Genomic DNA, 16,818 nt, shown 5'->3' with positions numbered 1-16,818 from the left:
ACTTTGCTGTCTAAACAAGACGGCGGCTCAGCGAATCGCTCAGATAGATCAAATCTCGCAGGAATGGTCGTCTGCACACAAACAGACGCTTTCCCAGACGCTCAATGTGAGTAACGTTTATTTGTTTTTGATTTCAAAACGAAATAAACCAGAAAATACAACTGTTACGTTTGTTTATTTTAGCTTTTTATTCTCGACGCGAGGTGGTGCATCGTCGCGTAAAAGCCATCCAGAAGTGTTCCAATTCTGGGACAGCATGGGCTCGGTGCTGTCTTCTAAGCAGTCTGCGTAGACTGTCTACGTACTGTCTAAGAATTGGAACACAGCCTAAATGACACGCCATGGGGTATTGGCTTGTCGACATTAGACGTCCACAAGTCGATACCCCAAAAGTGCTTCACACCTAAAGGTACGCGTATATAGTAAATAAAATCTGGTTACAAACTTAATAATGCACAGCGTGCCTCGGACGTGGAGGCGCATCGATTACGGTGAAACACCTACGCCACCGTTCGCGCTCGGATCATTTTAAAGCACCGCCCGTGATCGAGTAATGGGTTGGCTGTTAAGAAACTGGCACATCTGGTGATACGCATTAACGATTTTATAGAATGACCCTATGGAGAAAGTAACGAGGTTCCGTTCGTTAAAAAGTCTCATTATGTGCTCCGATTAACTGGACAATAATGCGGGCATTAATTTTTTATTATTGGGCTATTTAGAAATACTGCAGGCCTATTACAGGCACACACAGAAGTGGAAACATATTTACAATAGATGAACGGTGCAGTGCTATACATGGTACACAATCAGCCATATAGGGGATACGAACGCATGCATCAAACGCTGTACGGAAATCAGTCGCGATCGAGCTGCAAACGCAGGCAGTATAGACATACTACACTCCATCAAAAAAAAAAAGTTTTTGTATCCCCGCTAAACCTTCTCTCAAAATCATTTGCTGACAATGAGTTCTGGTAATCCACTCTCTTCGGAAAAGAGTTTTTTGAAGGCTGTAATGGGAGAAGGAATTGAGGCCAGAGAATACTTATATATTATTTTCCTGGGGTACAGGTAGAATGTGTTACGCAGATCGTTGGCTCAGTTAAAACTGATTAGTTTGAACTTGCCATTATCTGTTAATGTTACACGGAGGTATAGTCGCTTGATATTACCGAGCGATACAGCCCTTATCGATGCCACAAATTATCAGCACGAGTACATCCAGTACAGCCCGAGTACATCTCTTTCTCTCTCCCACATGCATACGATCAGAACACAGATACTTCACGGGACCTGCATAATACCCACGCTGCATAAATACATCATTCTCCAATATTGCATGGAAACGGGAGTCGGCTCCGGGCAGATCTAATATTGACATAACGTTGCCCCTGTCCTGGGTAAGCCGTCACATAGCCGGAAGCGCTGTGCTTCCTGCTTTTTCATATGGGCATCAGTTATCCACATAGCTTAGCAACCCATGAAGAACGCGACGATTCTCACAGTCAAGTCTTTCTCGTTCCAGAATGCAGATAAGGTTCCCGCTTCTCCATGCTACAAATATATCGCAAGAGCGCTGAAAGCGTTCACTATATATGGTGTATTTGTAATGCAAGCTAGTAAATTATCGAGGAACATTTTATTGGCGTAATTATAGATTATTACCCGCATGTCAAGTTAAAAACATCACTGTGGCACTGTAATAACCACGTGTGGTGAATCTTTTCCATGCCTTCGTGGCGTCATTGTTGTACGTCGTGATATCCCTGTTCAATTTCTACTGCTGAGTGCGGTACTTTTTTCTATATGCTTTTTATTGTCGTCATAAACTACGCACTTCAATACCATGCTTGTAGAGACTCGACCAACCCTTCAAAATCCTGAGATAATGTATGCGAGCATCAAAGTGACCGCGTCGAACTTGACGACATATCTTTAAGAAAAAAAATATTAAAATATATTCGGGGAACACTGAAAAATTGCTCCCCTGCGCATAGAATAGCGAGTCTGCTTGCCCCGCTCGCATATGCGCATATTATTGCAGCTTTGCATCGTGAATGCGGCGACGAATTCTTGGGAACGCATTGTGCACGACGCTAACTCCGACATCCCCCTCCTCCCCCCTTTGACAGCTTTCTCCTTATTTACGGCGCCTTCGGAAGTTCCGCGCAGCATTGCGCCATAAATACGCTCGAGGAATGTGACCTGTTCAGTCATTATGACTCGCACGTGCCGAGGTTTCGGGGCGATAGCTGTTAAGACACTTGAAACGAAAGTTCGGCGTTGACGTTTGTGTGATGGTTTGTACAGAGTCAAAGTGTGGCAAGGTACTCTGTTGCGTACATCTACTTCTGTTGTGCCTTGTGGAACACTTTCAGTGAAAACAAACACAAAAAAATTGGGAGCTTCGCAGTTGTGCTGCCAAGCCCCAAAGGTGTGCGGAGCTGCGGAGAATTCCTTCTTTTTCGACAGTTTTATGTTTTTTTTTTGGTTTTCTTTTTGTGCATTTTTCTCTCTTTATTTTTATTTATTCCTTCCTCTCCGTCTATTTGTTTCTCTTTGTTGTTGTTTCTATTTTACTTCCTCTTTTTTGTTTGTTTTTCTCTCTTTCTATTTCTCCCCCGCTTCTTTTATTTTTACGACAGTCCGGCCCCCTGAAGTGTTTCGCACTTTCAAGCACGCACAAAGATCGACAGTGGCTGTGAACTTAAGCAAGCAAAGAAGAAGGCATATAGTAGCGCACAAGTTATCGTGTCTCGAGAGGCCCCGCCCTGATGGCCGAAGCGCGGCAGCCAGAAATAGTAATCCGGTTCATGACGTCATTTTGGAGTTCGTGTCCATTGGTGCGAGCTTGCGTCCATCCCCCTTTAAGCAGTAACGCAGACTTCTAGAGCAGCACCCGACCATAAAAAGCTGTATTCGTTCTAGCACTCCTTCTTTTTCAAGAATTCTTAGATATCTCGCAAGTCGCCGATGCTGGCGCAGCACCTGAGAAAAGCCCATCAGCTTCTGAACAACATGACTTTAAGATCTGCATACGCATGTCGGGTTCTCGGGACTCTATTCTTCGCACTTGTTCACGGAACTCTTGCCGTAGTACGACACGCCTGCCAAGTTTAAAGTAGTTATCTTCCTCATGGTATTCGAACGCGGGGTTTATACGAAAACATACCTCGAAGAATATCCCAGATCTTCTAAACGCCATGGGGGTCATAAAGTGACAGCTGGCATACGAATACTTATTTTTTTACTCTCTCGTGTTCCTTTATTGATTGTTTGTTCTAAGTTTCAATTCACGTCTTTCCTCTTGAGTTTAAACACAAAAACGCCAATATTCAATTTCTATCAGCTGGTTTATTCAGCTTCGATTCCACACTTGTCCCGTCGCTCTCTTTTGTGCGCCTTGAATCTCCCAGCTCGTTATACCCGCTTCCTTTGAACATTGCGCAGTAACCCGATAACAAATAATTCGTTCCTCATGGCTTACCTTATTACCGACGTGTGTCTCAAGGCTCCAAGCACCCACATGTCGAGTTTATGCCGATCGGACGCATAACTCGCTCGAATTTTGATTAAACAAATTTCACTCTAGTGATGACGTACGTTATTAAGCGAGCGTGTCATTTCTCTTTTATCCTCTTCTAATATCGAGCACACTTATTTGCATATTGCGCTGCGCAAAAGCCTCGCAGATTTAAAAGCAAACTACGAGCATAGGGCCTTCGATTATGTCTCTAAATAAAACGCCTCGACAAAATATACTTGATCTCGCATATGGAACGACTATAACTTTTTGCAGAGGCACAGAATCTTCTACTAGGTCTATAATTAAAACGCCCTGAGAAAATATATTTGCCGCTTTCTGATTGCGCAATGTTCCTGGCTTAGTTCAATGAAGAAACTGCACCTTTTTTTGCGTTACTGCGTTAAAATGTCACCTTCCGTCAGGGATTGCAGAATACATTCATTATTTAATACGCGCCACCCCCTATACGCTTCCGTAGCTCGGTGAAGAATGATGGTTACCAAAGTGAAATTAGCAAAACAGCATCGCGTAACAAAAGTGATTTTGCGAGTGACCCGCGCCTATTTTGAAATTCCTGTAGGTCGTTGTGCAAGGTATGGCTCTGTTTACATAACGAAGGGTCAAAGTCTCCTGCGTAAGAGTGGCGTTTCGGTATCTACGTCACTGAGATGTGATAACTAACAAAATATACATGGGGAAAGCCCCGATAGCTGATTTCAAAGGCAGCGCGTTGTGCATGCTAGCTTATTTTATAAGCACTGTACATGTGCTCCTACGATCCAAGCGTCACGTCGGGTTAATGTCAATCGTACGCTTAAGTGCCGTCCACTGATGTTTGACTGCACTGGCGAGAACAAGCAAAAGGGTGACACATCAGCTGAGCGCGCTTCTGGTGTTTGTATTAATGGTGCTGTTGGCGTCATTACGCGTATGTAAAGATCTTGTTATGTACAAAAAATGCGACTGTTCAACATATGTGTGTGCGTACCACAATGGTACTTCATTATTGCGTCATTTCGTGATGAGTCGCTCAGTAAACAAAAAAATTCACCACAGTCACATTCCATCCGCATGCTTCGCATAACATGGATTGACATGGTACGTCAGATCTGCCGAATTTATATTTATTTATTTATTTATTTATTTATTTTGATAATCTCATAGGATATTCTAGGATGAGAGCCACATTAAAGACAAATATTTATCAATACATTTACGCCCTAATGATATACATTACAAATAGAAGATAGATTATTACAAAATTTTAGCACTGCGGAACATGCCCTAGAATTTGCTGGCTGTGAATCCCGCCTACCTCCGGCGACCGACCGCCATTTTGTCATGGTCCGTGTGACGTCACGTGCAGCAGGGAGAGCAGCCATCGTCTTCTACCACAGTTCCAGCCGCTGCAAATAATTCGATTTCAGCGCCAAAATGAAACGAGCTCAAGTGTCTCAATTTCATGCGCAGCTGACCACGGTTCAGTATCATTCACAGGAATGCAGACGCTCGCACAGCTAGCTGCTCGTTGCGTCACGACTCGCGCGTCCACCAGTGTTACGCGACTCTAGGGTCGCTCACGTCTTTATAAAAATATTCATTTATAAGTTAAGTGCTCAACCGAATGCACTAACATTTCGCCAGGTTATCTGTGGATTCGCAAAGATTAATCGACATAACGAAGACTAAGATCGGAAACTGGGTGTCGTGGCCCCTTTAACAACTAATTCACCGACAAGGGTATCACTAAGAAGAAACATAAAATAAAAGAAGCTATATTTGTAACATGTTACAGGATCAGCGATGATACAACAATATAACAAACGGTTGAAATTATTTTAATAGCAACAATTTTATTGAAGAGCTGATTAGTGACTAGCATTTGAGACGAAATATGTACATTATAACGTGGCGTGGACTCGACGCATAGGAAAGTGAATTATTCTACAATGTGCCCAAGCTGTTTTTTTTTCTATGGTGTTGCGTCCCGCTGTAATAAGATTTCGCTGTTTATAAGACGTGCCAACCAACCGAAATAAATCCACAGCCATGGTTATGTTCCATGTCGCGCACGCTAATTGCGCGACATTCAAATGCTTTAGGAAAAAACAGTTTCAGGCCAGAACGAACAGAGAGGTTTGGAGAACCCCGCAAGAGTGCCTTTGTTCTCCAGGGAGCGTTTCGAACGAATAGACTGTCATTGGGGGCAGTCTAATAAATGAGGCGCGAAGTCACGTCCCTACGCGAAGCACTCCCGAGGGAACTATGTGCGCTGCGATTTATTTATATTGAGTAAGTATTCCCCCATGATCGCGGCAACGGGCCTCAGCGTTTTCCGCGAAGCTTTAGCGTTCTTTCCGAGCAGTGCTTGTTTACTCAGTATCTTGACTCGCGAAGACCTTTGTGCTTGGCGAGCAGGCAGGCAACATTGTACGATGCGGCTCACCGCTGGCACGCTGCCAGTTGCGGGGACGTCTGGAATGACCACTACGTCGTCTGTTGATGTGGTTTCTGTTGTTTATGAATGGAAACAGTCTGTAAATCTTTGTCTGGTGAAAAACCCTCTAAGTTTAAGTAAGGGCCGGAAAACATGTACGATAAGCGTTAAAAATAAAAATTACATAAAATGCAACAAAAACAATCTTTTACAACTACTTTTTTTTTTTGTTCTCGGTTGATGTATTGACTCTCTTTCCTCTCCGAAAGCATGCTCTGTCTAAGGTGTACTTGCACAGCCTCCGGGATCGGTGGCATTACGAGCTTTCTTCCGACCATCTGCATGTTTGCGCGTTGCTTCCGTGATCGGCTTACCATTGACCAAGCAACGGTGCCATGCGATAACGTCGTCATGTGACGTCACGTTGTGATCTCGCAGTAACGCGGTGATGACTGCCGAAGTTTTGTCGTGACTATTTCTAATGAATTAATGACGTCATGGTGACGTCATTTAGTCATTCATATACATAGTAATACAGCCATCACTCGTGGGGACGCCGCCACCGATCAAGTTTTGCGTTTGAGAAGTCGTCTAAGGCTTTCGCCTTAATTAGTGAAAAGCTTGCACATTGGCATAGATTACAATGAGTACAGATTAAATGAGTGCATTATTTTTTTCGCTGCAGAGCTTATTGATAAGGAGTAGCTCAGGTAATATGAACCTCAACCTCGCCGCAGAAAAACAGATAGAACAAAACAAAACAGTACACTCGGCAAAAATTTTAGGGACTTGACAAGTAGAAAGTGTGAAAGAATTGCATCCGATGCGGAATCTCTGCGTGGGTGGCGGCAATCTTGCATTGCCGCGGCCCCGGCTGATTTGGTTCAGGCCGTGGTGAAACGCTCTGAAAAATTCACGGAAGGGTACTTATCTTATAAACTAAACAAAAAAAGACTACAAACCGAAAGCATAAATAACACAAAATTATATATTGACAAGGAAGTTTGCTCCTGCGAGTGACAAGAGTGTTGACAGAATCGATTGTTCTTTCCTTTCGTCCTTTTTCTTTTTTTTTTTTTGAAGCTGTTCGTAAAAGGCAGGCATACCTTAAGTATGGGCCAGAGCGCAGTGTACAGGATTTTCAACGCCGTGTCACAAAAGCGATTATCTTTAAACGAGAAGGCTGCAGCAAAAGAAACATGGCAAGCTCTTATTAATTATGCTCGAACATTTTACAAGGCATGCATGTGTTTATGGTATTAGTTGCAAAGCGCTTCATCAGGCTCGCCTCAATTTCAGTTTATTTTTTTATTTTGTTCAGGACTTAGCTAGTTTTGTAAATACACTTAACAATGACCTTTGCAAACTCTCAGCGGTGCAAGCAGCTTCACACAAACAAGTCTGAAAAGTTAAATAATTTAGCGACTGCTTTCACTGTTGAACACTATCCATTAGCACTGATTTGGAGAGGAAAGCGTGCATTGACTTTAGGTGGTGAAATTTCGCCAGTGCCTAACAATCATTCCCAATCACAAAAGTTTGTTAGTCCTCATTGCACAGTGAATTCCTAAAGGCGCATAATCATGGCTCGGTCTTGACGGAATTAGCAATGGCGCGAAAGTTCCATGTACTCTGTCTGCTTGATGGTGGAACTTCGCGCTCGTGTAATTATTTAAGTTTAAATACACGCTCTAGGTAATCGGCTTTTCTTTTCTACCAATCGTCCACGCGTTCGCTTTGCCCGGATTAAACTCTATTTCAAGCGGGCAGTCGGAATCAGCTATTTCGCACTGCGCTGTTCACTATCGCCCCCGTAGGACTTCTATATATCGATTTCACGCGATGGGCCAAGATGCGTCGCTTCTTTCTTTTTGGTTTCTCGTTCGGCGCACGTATGTTCAAATCGGTGGTAGTGTTGTTATGCTACGTTAACATTGGGTTAAAGTAATGACTGCAGCCGTTTTAGAGAACGCTGCTGTCTTTTGCGTACTCCGTGATGTCGAAACCATCTTAGAGTATAGGAGAGTGCAGCGACCGAATAGTTTACTCAGCCTAGGCGTGCCCAGAGCTCTCTATTAGGGAAGAAAGGGGAGTTCTCCCCTTAGTCACCTAGTATGGGAGCGTAAAGTTAGTCAGCTCTCTATATTGACAATAGATAGGGCGCGCTGCGGGTCGGAGGGAGGGGGGCGGAGTGGCAGTGCAATGTTAACCCGAGTAATTGACATATTAAGAGAGAGCGCTGCCACAAACCTTCGCCCCCCCCCCTTTCCCACCCCCCACCCCCCATGAAGGGTAACTCTGAGCAGGCCTATATGGGAATAATGCAAGGAGATGAAAGGTTGATGAGCAAACTCGTCTCATGCCTTCGCACAAGTCAATCGACCTCTCCTGCACCACTCCAAGCAGGCCACTTTGACTACAGTATATTGAGAGCTTTCTGTGCTTCACGCTGAGACTTTATTTGATTCCGTAGAGTGGTCCTGTCGGTGTGCAGCAGATATTGAATGTGCCATAAGCCTTTCGAGAAAGCCGGGCGTGTCCAAATGAGATTTTCTAAATTTACGTGGCACGAGGAAAAAAAAATATTTCCGCTGCTTTGGCAGTCAGCGTTCAACTTCGATTTCTGGCATCTTATAAAATGGACTGACGACATTTACTGCGCTCTTCGACCGAATAAAGTCACAAATTGCTTTAAAATTCAAATGTTTCTTCTTTTTTTTCATTTTAAGGGGGCTATAAACATGTAATAATAATCAGGGAGGTTTACGTTTCGAAACCATAATATGATTTTGACGGACGCCGTAGTGGAGGGCCCCGGCAATTTCGACCACCTGGTGATCTTTGACGTGCACTTACATCGATCGCACGGAACACGGGAGGGTACCATTTCGTCTCCATCCAAAAGCGATGGCCGCCACCAGGATCTAACCCGCAAACTTCGTGTGAGTGGACGAGGGCCCCGACCGATACAGCACCGCGGTGGACTATCTCTAAACGTCTAGTGCCAACTATGTGTGTCTGAAGAAAACGAAACTATAACATGATATATCAAGCTAAATTTGGTAAAAAACAAAAGAGCGCCTTTTCCACTGCGCAGCGTCGGTTGTTCTCACTTCAGTCTTACACATCGCTATTGTAAAGCACAATGCAAATCGTTGTTGTTTTTTAGTTGCACAGGGTTGTGCGGCAAAATACGAAGCAAAAAGTGGCGAATCTTTCACCGCATAACTTGAAACAGTGAAAACGAGGTGATTGTGAAGACTAATCAGGTGGCTTTTTAGTTGTTAATAGGCCTTAGCTAGTTCATGCTGGGTTGTTTCTTAGTAGATTCTCGGCGCAGAGAGGTTCGGGAGAAAAGTTATCAAAAGTCAGTCAATTACTTCGGGCGTGGCCCGTCACCCCTAGCTGTCGGCCGGAATCCCTTGGGACACGGCAGCAGCAAGGGCTTGACTGATTATGCCGCGCTTGACGTTGCGGACTGGGCTGCAGAGCAGGGCCTCCCGGGATTCTACCGGTGGATCCCTGCAACCTCCCAAGTTACCGAACAAAGGAGTGAAGATACGCGCACACAACACGAAATCGTCGCACACTACAGGCTAAATCGGCCAGAGAGGTTCGAGTTGCATCACATACATCACAGACAGATGTGACACGCATGTACAAACTCTAGATACCGAAACTCGGGCTGAAACCAAGCGTTAGCACCCCCCATAGGTGCGTCGTCGTTGGCGTAGGCCCTCCATCGCTTTGGGGCCTTCTCAGAGCCGCAGTTGCAATATATTACCTCGTTGTACCTGTTCGGGGTCTTCGGCTCACCGTCGTCCTTGCACAGCTATTTGTTGGGCTAACCGCATGTTGCATTCTTCATATTTAATGCACACCAGCGGTGTGTAGTGGTATTCATCCAATTTTGATGGTACATACCCGCTGATGATGACAGTTTTATGGGTTGACTAACAAAAAAAAAACGATTTGTAAACAGACTCGCGGTTAAAAGATGTGGAAAATTGTGCAACTGTTGTGATAGTGAACTAACTCACACTGCATCGCAGTGCGAGTTGGTTTACTTCTGCAACTGTAGTTGTTAGAGGTTTTTTAACAGTAATAGTTAGAAAACTACGATAGGATTACGAGGGACGCCGTATAGTAGTGGGCTCCAGAAATCTCAGCCACCTGGAGTTTTCTAATGTGCACCTACGTCTACGTAGATGAGGCTCTAGCATTCCTCCTCCTCTGATCAACTATTCGAGTGAATGGAGACTGGGAGACAGAAGCGCAGCGGGTTTTCTTGTTGCGTGTAATCCATATTCTCGCCGTTTGTCTCCGTAGTATCTGTTATTGATTGGCCTTTCCACACTCGTTGAGCCACCCTGACACCCTGACAGATATTGTACAGGCACCGTTAACAGGGATTGCGATCGTAACGCAGTTAACAGGGCCTCTTCCTCTACCCTTCTCCTCCTTGCATTGCTTCCGTCTCCCTCACTTGTGTATGTGTACGTCTGAAACGCGACATATTTCTTCGTGGCAGAATCTGTCCAGCCGCGTATTTAAAGGGCTCGCCGTATCTGCTCCGAACACCAGGCTCTCGATATTTTCTGACGTGTAAACATCATATATTGCGGAACGCAAGTTATCTCTCTCTCTCTAACTGCAATCGCTTACACACACCTTTGTCACCACTCATTCCTTTTATGTTTTTTTAACAGGTGCATCACGGACAAATAGCGACCAACAAGAGGCCGTCTTTATTAGCATGACGGAAGAATGTGAACGTGAGTGCACGTGCAGTAACCATACTCTACGCTCCTAGTTTCACTACGGGTGGAAGGGAAGGGCTTGGCACTCTGGTTAAAAAACATCGGTCATCATAAGATAAAAAAAAAAAACAAATTGGCCCTACTTGGACGCGAAAGATACGCGATGCCATAGAATCTGAAGGACAGTCTGGCAACGAGGCATCAATCTTGGCGAGCTCAGTGTGCCTCCACGCGCATAAGCGTTATCGGAACGCGAGTGCCCATATAGCGGCTGGACGCCTATACCGCATTTAAGCGTAATGAGCTGCAAGAGCGGAGAAAGAACGGGCTCTGAAACAATCTATAACAAAGTGCCATCAGTATTACCATTCTGCGCAGAGGTAGCAAGAACCTGAAATCTCATATTGACGTGTATTTCGAAGGAAAAACGGGGCGCCAAACAGGAATGCAAATGAGGCCGTGTGATAGAGATACGAATCAAAGAAAAGAAAGCAGTCGACAGCACGCGGTTCAAGTATGCACACGTCAATAAAGATTAGATTTACCAGACATTCCAAGAAGGTTAGGCAAGCTGCAGCACGGTGTAGAAGAATGTACCACACTGCAAAATGTAGAGTGCTGGAATTTTCAGTCGTGCTAATATATGCGTATGAAAACAATCACCTTGGAAAATCTGTCTGACCATATTTCATCGATCTCACGTGATGTTCACGGTCCAGAGGACTCCGATGAAGCGTAAAGTGATGCTCGTTCAGTGTCAACAGTAGACTTAGCGCCAGGGACACAACCGGAAAAGAACATATGCGCACGACTGGAGCAATAAAATGCTCTTAGCTCTTCTTGTTTTCAGTTTTGCTGAATAAAATACAAGCGCATGAGTTTCTGGAGTACACGTGTAAACACCTTATTCAGTTTTGCAGAGTCATCCATGTCGTAACAGATGAGCCCTGGTGGTTGCTTTTCCTTACACGTATACGTTCGTTCTCCTTAAATACGAAGTCACCTTTTTCGCCTCCATTTTGTGCTTCATAAACATGATGCTAATTTCGTGAAATTCACTTTGGTTGCATTTTAGTTTGCTAATAAGAACTGCATTTAACGATACGCTGTTAGTACGAGAAATGTGCAGTTCTACAAGATAAGCATCGGTGAAAGTTTGGGGTTTAAAATTTCTTTCCAACCCCGAACTTTGGCATGAACATTACCTGTTGATTGACTGACTGATTGATTGATTGATTGATTGATTGATTGACAGCAGATTGTAAAAAAACTATTTACTTTACGATATCTCAATAGATCGGCTTCATCAACTTCTAAACTAATTTTAAGTTCAAGAGAAGTTATTGATTCCGCCCCCCATGGCAACCTGCTTAGCCACGTAGCGCCGCTTATCAAGAGCTCTCGTCGCTAGAACACGAAACCTAAACAGCTGCGACAAAATCACCAGAGTTGGACAATGGCTTCGTCGTTGGTCCCCACGGGCTATTATAGTTCACCGTGTTCTGACTGTTTCTTTTGCTGCCAACGGCAGTCGTTTACGTCACATCTTAGTGTGACTGCGACGTTCTCGACTTTTTGCTTTTTGCTTATCCTCCCCCCGCCCCCCCCCCCTCCAACGACCGTGACCAGCCATGGGTTTTGTGCCAAACCACGTCCACTCAAAAAATTGTGTAGAGAAAAAGGGTGGGGGAGGGGAAAACAAGGTTTTTAGGAATGCTTTGTTGTTACATTTTATTGCTTTTTTATCAGTTCCAGTACTTAGTTTTAACTCTTCTCTTTTGCGAGACTATGAAGACAGAAGGTCCAATCTTTGTGCGACCGTTTTTGTTTTCTTTTTTTAACTCTGGTCATTGTACCGTTGTGAAAATGCCTCGTCACGAAGTTTGCACAACACAATGCCGTTGAAATGTCAAAGGGGAGCAACTGGTCTAAGGACTTTCTCTGTTGCCCATCTTTCTTCTGGTTCTTCATTTCATAGACCTTTCTTTTTCTAGCGATACGTGGATCTCCAAAGCGCAGACAGTGAGGACATTAGGTATAAAGTTCTGTTCTCTGTATATCTGCCAGTTCTTTCTCCTGCGTTGCGGCGTCCTTTGTGAGACTCCAGCTCGTTAAAATTATTTTCCAGCCCGTCTCAGTGACCTCGAGCAGGATGTGTAGTTTCCAACTGCTTGTTCGCCGACAGCCGACTCACTCCCATTGAAAGCAAAAACGCGAACAGACTTCAAAGCATATTTTGTTGCATACGGCGGTAAAGTTATATAGGCGAAAAAAAAAGGCGCCGGTGTTGCTCCATCGCATAATACGTACCACAAATTTCAGAGTGATTGTGCTTGAGCTCTAACATTTTTTTTCCTTTCTGTGTTTGCCTAGCTTTCTATGGTGAACTTGCGTGAGACAGATACTGCTCCTTCCATGGTTCAAAAGGCATGAAAGAAAATGTTTGTTTTTCGCGTACGGTAAACGCCATAATAAAACCATCCTGTACGTTTCTACAGAATTGTACAACATGACTTTCTTTATTATTTAGTTTGACTTTTCACAGAAAGAAGTAGTCTAAGAAGAACCTACTCTTGGCCTACTTCATACTGGCTGACGCGCCCTGGTCTAAATATAGCATAACACGGGGGCTGACTCGCTGCTAAGCTCGAGAACATGGGTTCGTTTCCCTGCATACTGTTTAATTGGTTGTTTAAGGGGGAGTCTATGCTATAGAAATGTTACAGTAATAGCAAGTTGTGAGTTTCTATCAGATGGCGGAGGAAAATAGTAGGAAAGTTTGGAAGCAGTTGAGTCAACACGACGTGCGTCCAGTTTTATTGCTGTCCGGCGCAGGCAGGCAGGCAGGCATGCAAGGCAAAGTATATTAACGTTAGTACTCATGTTTTAAAATCAGTAAAATGAGTTTTATTCCATATACAATAACCCTAGCCATATACAATAACTCTACTCCTTGCTGCCCTGCCCCGGTGGTCTAGTGGCTAAGGTACTCGGCTTCTGACCCGTAGGTCGCGGGACCAAATCCCAGCTGTGGAGGCTGCATATCCGATGGAGGCGGAAATGTTGCAGGCCCGTGTACTCAGGTTTGGGTGCACGTTAAAGAACCCCAGGTGGTCGAAATTTCCGGAGCCCTCCACTACGGCATCTCTCATATTCATATGGCAGTTTTGGGACGTTAAACCCCATAAATCAAATCAACTCTACTTCTTACTGGAGTTACTTTATATGCTACCTTTAAAATGTAGCGTGTACAATAACTTTACTCCTTACTTAAACAGAACGACACAAGTGGCGTTTCGTCGTACTACTTGCCCTTATAGGATCGTAGTTCAATGCCCCTGATCGGCTACACGTGCCAACACGGAGCTTGTGTGAAAAAACATCTCATGAAATAAACATCCGAGACATCCGTAAGAAGCGTCCAGCGCGTCTGCCGAGAAAGTGCACCGAGAGTTTGTCGGAATAGGATTACACAGGGGCGCATTTGGAGCTCAGGGGCACTTCCCAAGTTTCTATCCAATTGTTTTGATTGTATCTGCGGCGGCCTGCACACTATAGATATAGCCAGGCCAAGAAAAGCTCTAAAAGGGTTCGGTAACCACGATAAACATTGCTCTGTACTATTTTCACGCCCACATTTAATATTCAGCCTACTCTCTTCGAAAAGGCGAGCAACGTTTGCCTAACGCTCTTCAGAAACCTACAACCACGTTAAGTGTGTCTTACCCTTTATGTGTACGACAGTTCGATGGGTTACTTGACTAAATCTAAACGGGGTTATGACGCCGGCTCACTTATTTCACCATTACGGGTGTCAAAGATTGCATAGTTTTTTTTTTCATGAGATGCAATCAATTGGGCATATTAGCAAACATCGATGCGTAACCTCTGCGTTGATTGTTTGGTCAATCTTGAGCTATGCAGAAAAGCAAGGAATAAATTGAAATATACACATTATAGATGGGATTTATCTGGGCATCCGATCATATATAGTCATTAACAGCATATGAATCAAGATAAGCTCCAACCCAGCACTGCGGCGCGCCCATCATTCTCACAGGAAAGTAGTGATTGGTGGTTTCTGTTCTTAATACAGGTACTTTCTCACTGCTAACGTAAACACCTTTGAATACTTTGAATGAAAACATCGTCGATACTTCTTAAAATGTTACGCTTGGGTTGATAAAGTCAGGAACTTTACTGAAATAAGCCTTTTCCGGGTAGATAGTCTGAACATGCGCGCCAGCCTCAAGGAGGCATGCCGCACGCGCCATGTTTTTCGGGTGGCCTAAACACGACGGCACTTGCGGACCAAGCGACATCTAGTGCCGCGAACATGCAAAGGAAGAAAAATAGGAGGAGCAGAACGGCGGGAAGGTTAACCAGCCTATATGCAGCTGGTTTGCTACCCTGCGCACGGGAGGGGGAGACGAAAGATAGATAGGAGAGAGGGAAGAGAGATAAACACAGCTCATTAGGCAGCACACGCGTGCACACTCAGTCATAATGCAGTCTTGTCTTTCGCGGTGTGTGACACTGCTGTTACAGCCGCTTGTTCAAGTCCGTGTCGCGTAGGAATTTCAACAGAGCTTTTCTCGCCTTCTGTTGCGATGTCTTCTCTCGTCCACTTGAAAGAATACTGTCCACATACATTTGGCTGTTGTCGATGCGCGCAAGAGCGGACGCCAGTGACTGTCTCTGGATGTCATACAACGGACAGTCGCACAGGATGTGGTGTAGCGTCTCTTCGCAACGACAGGCATCGCAGAGAGCGTTGTCCGCCATTCCTATGACAAAGGAATAGGATTTCGTAAATGCCACTCCTAGCCATAAGCTATGAAGGAGGGTGGCTTCTCTTCGGTCGAGTCCAGTGGGCATGCGGAGAGGCATCAAAGAGGACAGGTGGTGTTGATGATTCGTCTCGTTGCTTGGTGGGCACCATAGTGAAAACGTGATTTCACGCGCAAGTCGACGAAGATTGCTGGCAGCATTGGTCCGTGAACATGCAAATGTTTCCACCAAAAAAGAGACATGAATGCAGTCCTTCGAGATTTTCTACTGGCATGCGGCGGACAATGTCGGGGTCCAAGAGTCACTAGTCTTAATTTCGGTGACCTCCACTTTAAGTGCTTCGGACTAGGGAAAGGCCCATTCGCGAGACAGTTAAGTTGCTAAGACACTTAACTGGCGACACGAACGAGCGCTTCTATGCGAAAGCCTCCTGCCTAAAACACGCGAGAATTATTTGACGTCACGTGAATAAGCAATTGCAACTGAACAGGACATCTCTGGGAGTTCACAGCATCGCTAGCCTTCGTAGTAACATAGGACGGCTTTACCAAGTACTCTAAATTATTACATAATTTTAAACACAGTTTTTTTTTCTGGGAGGCGCAGCGATGGCGTTGGGTGAAATTTACATCTATTTCTATGCAGTAGGTTATAACCGAGAATAGTTCAGCATATTTTGTGCAAAATTGGTTCACATCATAGCATTGGTTCACATCAACAGGAACTTCACATCAGCAGCACTAGTTAGCACAGTTTTGGTTTAATTGTGGCTAACTAAGGGTATATTGTGGCCAGGGCTAAATATTGTTACCTAGAAAGCATAAAGCTTCGTACAATAAAACCTGGAGGGGAATGTGGCGCTAGTATCTACACGGGCTCCTTCAGCGGCGCTTGTACCCCCAGGGGAATTATGGGAAGCACAGGCTTCGGATCTGCTTCGGATGGATTACATTGTGGAGATTCATGACGCTTCTTTCCCGAGTGTAAAACAAAGTGACATGAACTTACATTTCATTGAAACCTACTTCAATTATTTGACCGCAAACTTTATTGCAAAATGTTTTCGTGACCAGGCGGCAAAAGTTAAAACTGGGCAAATTCAACCATCAGGGTATGCATCACTCTGCCACTGCGTTCTAGATTTGGCATCAAGATTTATTAAATTATTTTTTAGAACACTTGAAAACCAACATGCTTGTTTTTCTCTCAAAAGCATGTATTATATATTTATAGAAATAACAGTACATTATTAAGTGAGAAACACTTGTCGTTTTGTCTTCTGCGACACTAGGTGCGACTGT

At 44.4% G+C, this 16,818-nt stretch overlaps 1 long non-coding RNA gene across 2 annotated transcripts in view; it reads left to right on the top strand.

The window, feature by feature from the left end:
• LOC119173465 (uncharacterized) overlaps positions 1-16,818 on the top strand; it is a 92,429-nt gene that overhangs the window by 9,038 nt on the left and 66,573 nt on the right. For both annotated transcript variants that reach the window (XR_012889385.1, XR_005110103.2), the window contains exon 2: positions 10,676-10,741. This is a non-coding gene — a long non-coding RNA (uncharacterized LOC119173465). The remainder of the gene's footprint in view (positions 1-10,675; positions 10,742-16,818) is intronic.

Source organism: Rhipicephalus microplus, unplaced genomic scaffold, assembly GCF_043290135.1.
Source record: "Rhipicephalus microplus isolate Deutch F79 unplaced genomic scaffold, USDA_Rmic scaffold_72, whole genome shotgun sequence".
Taxonomy (NCBI): domain Eukaryota; kingdom Metazoa; phylum Arthropoda; class Arachnida; order Ixodida; family Ixodidae; genus Rhipicephalus; species Rhipicephalus microplus.
The sequence above is the reverse complement of the archived record's forward strand: the minus strand, read 5'-3'. Positions and strand labels throughout refer to the sequence as shown.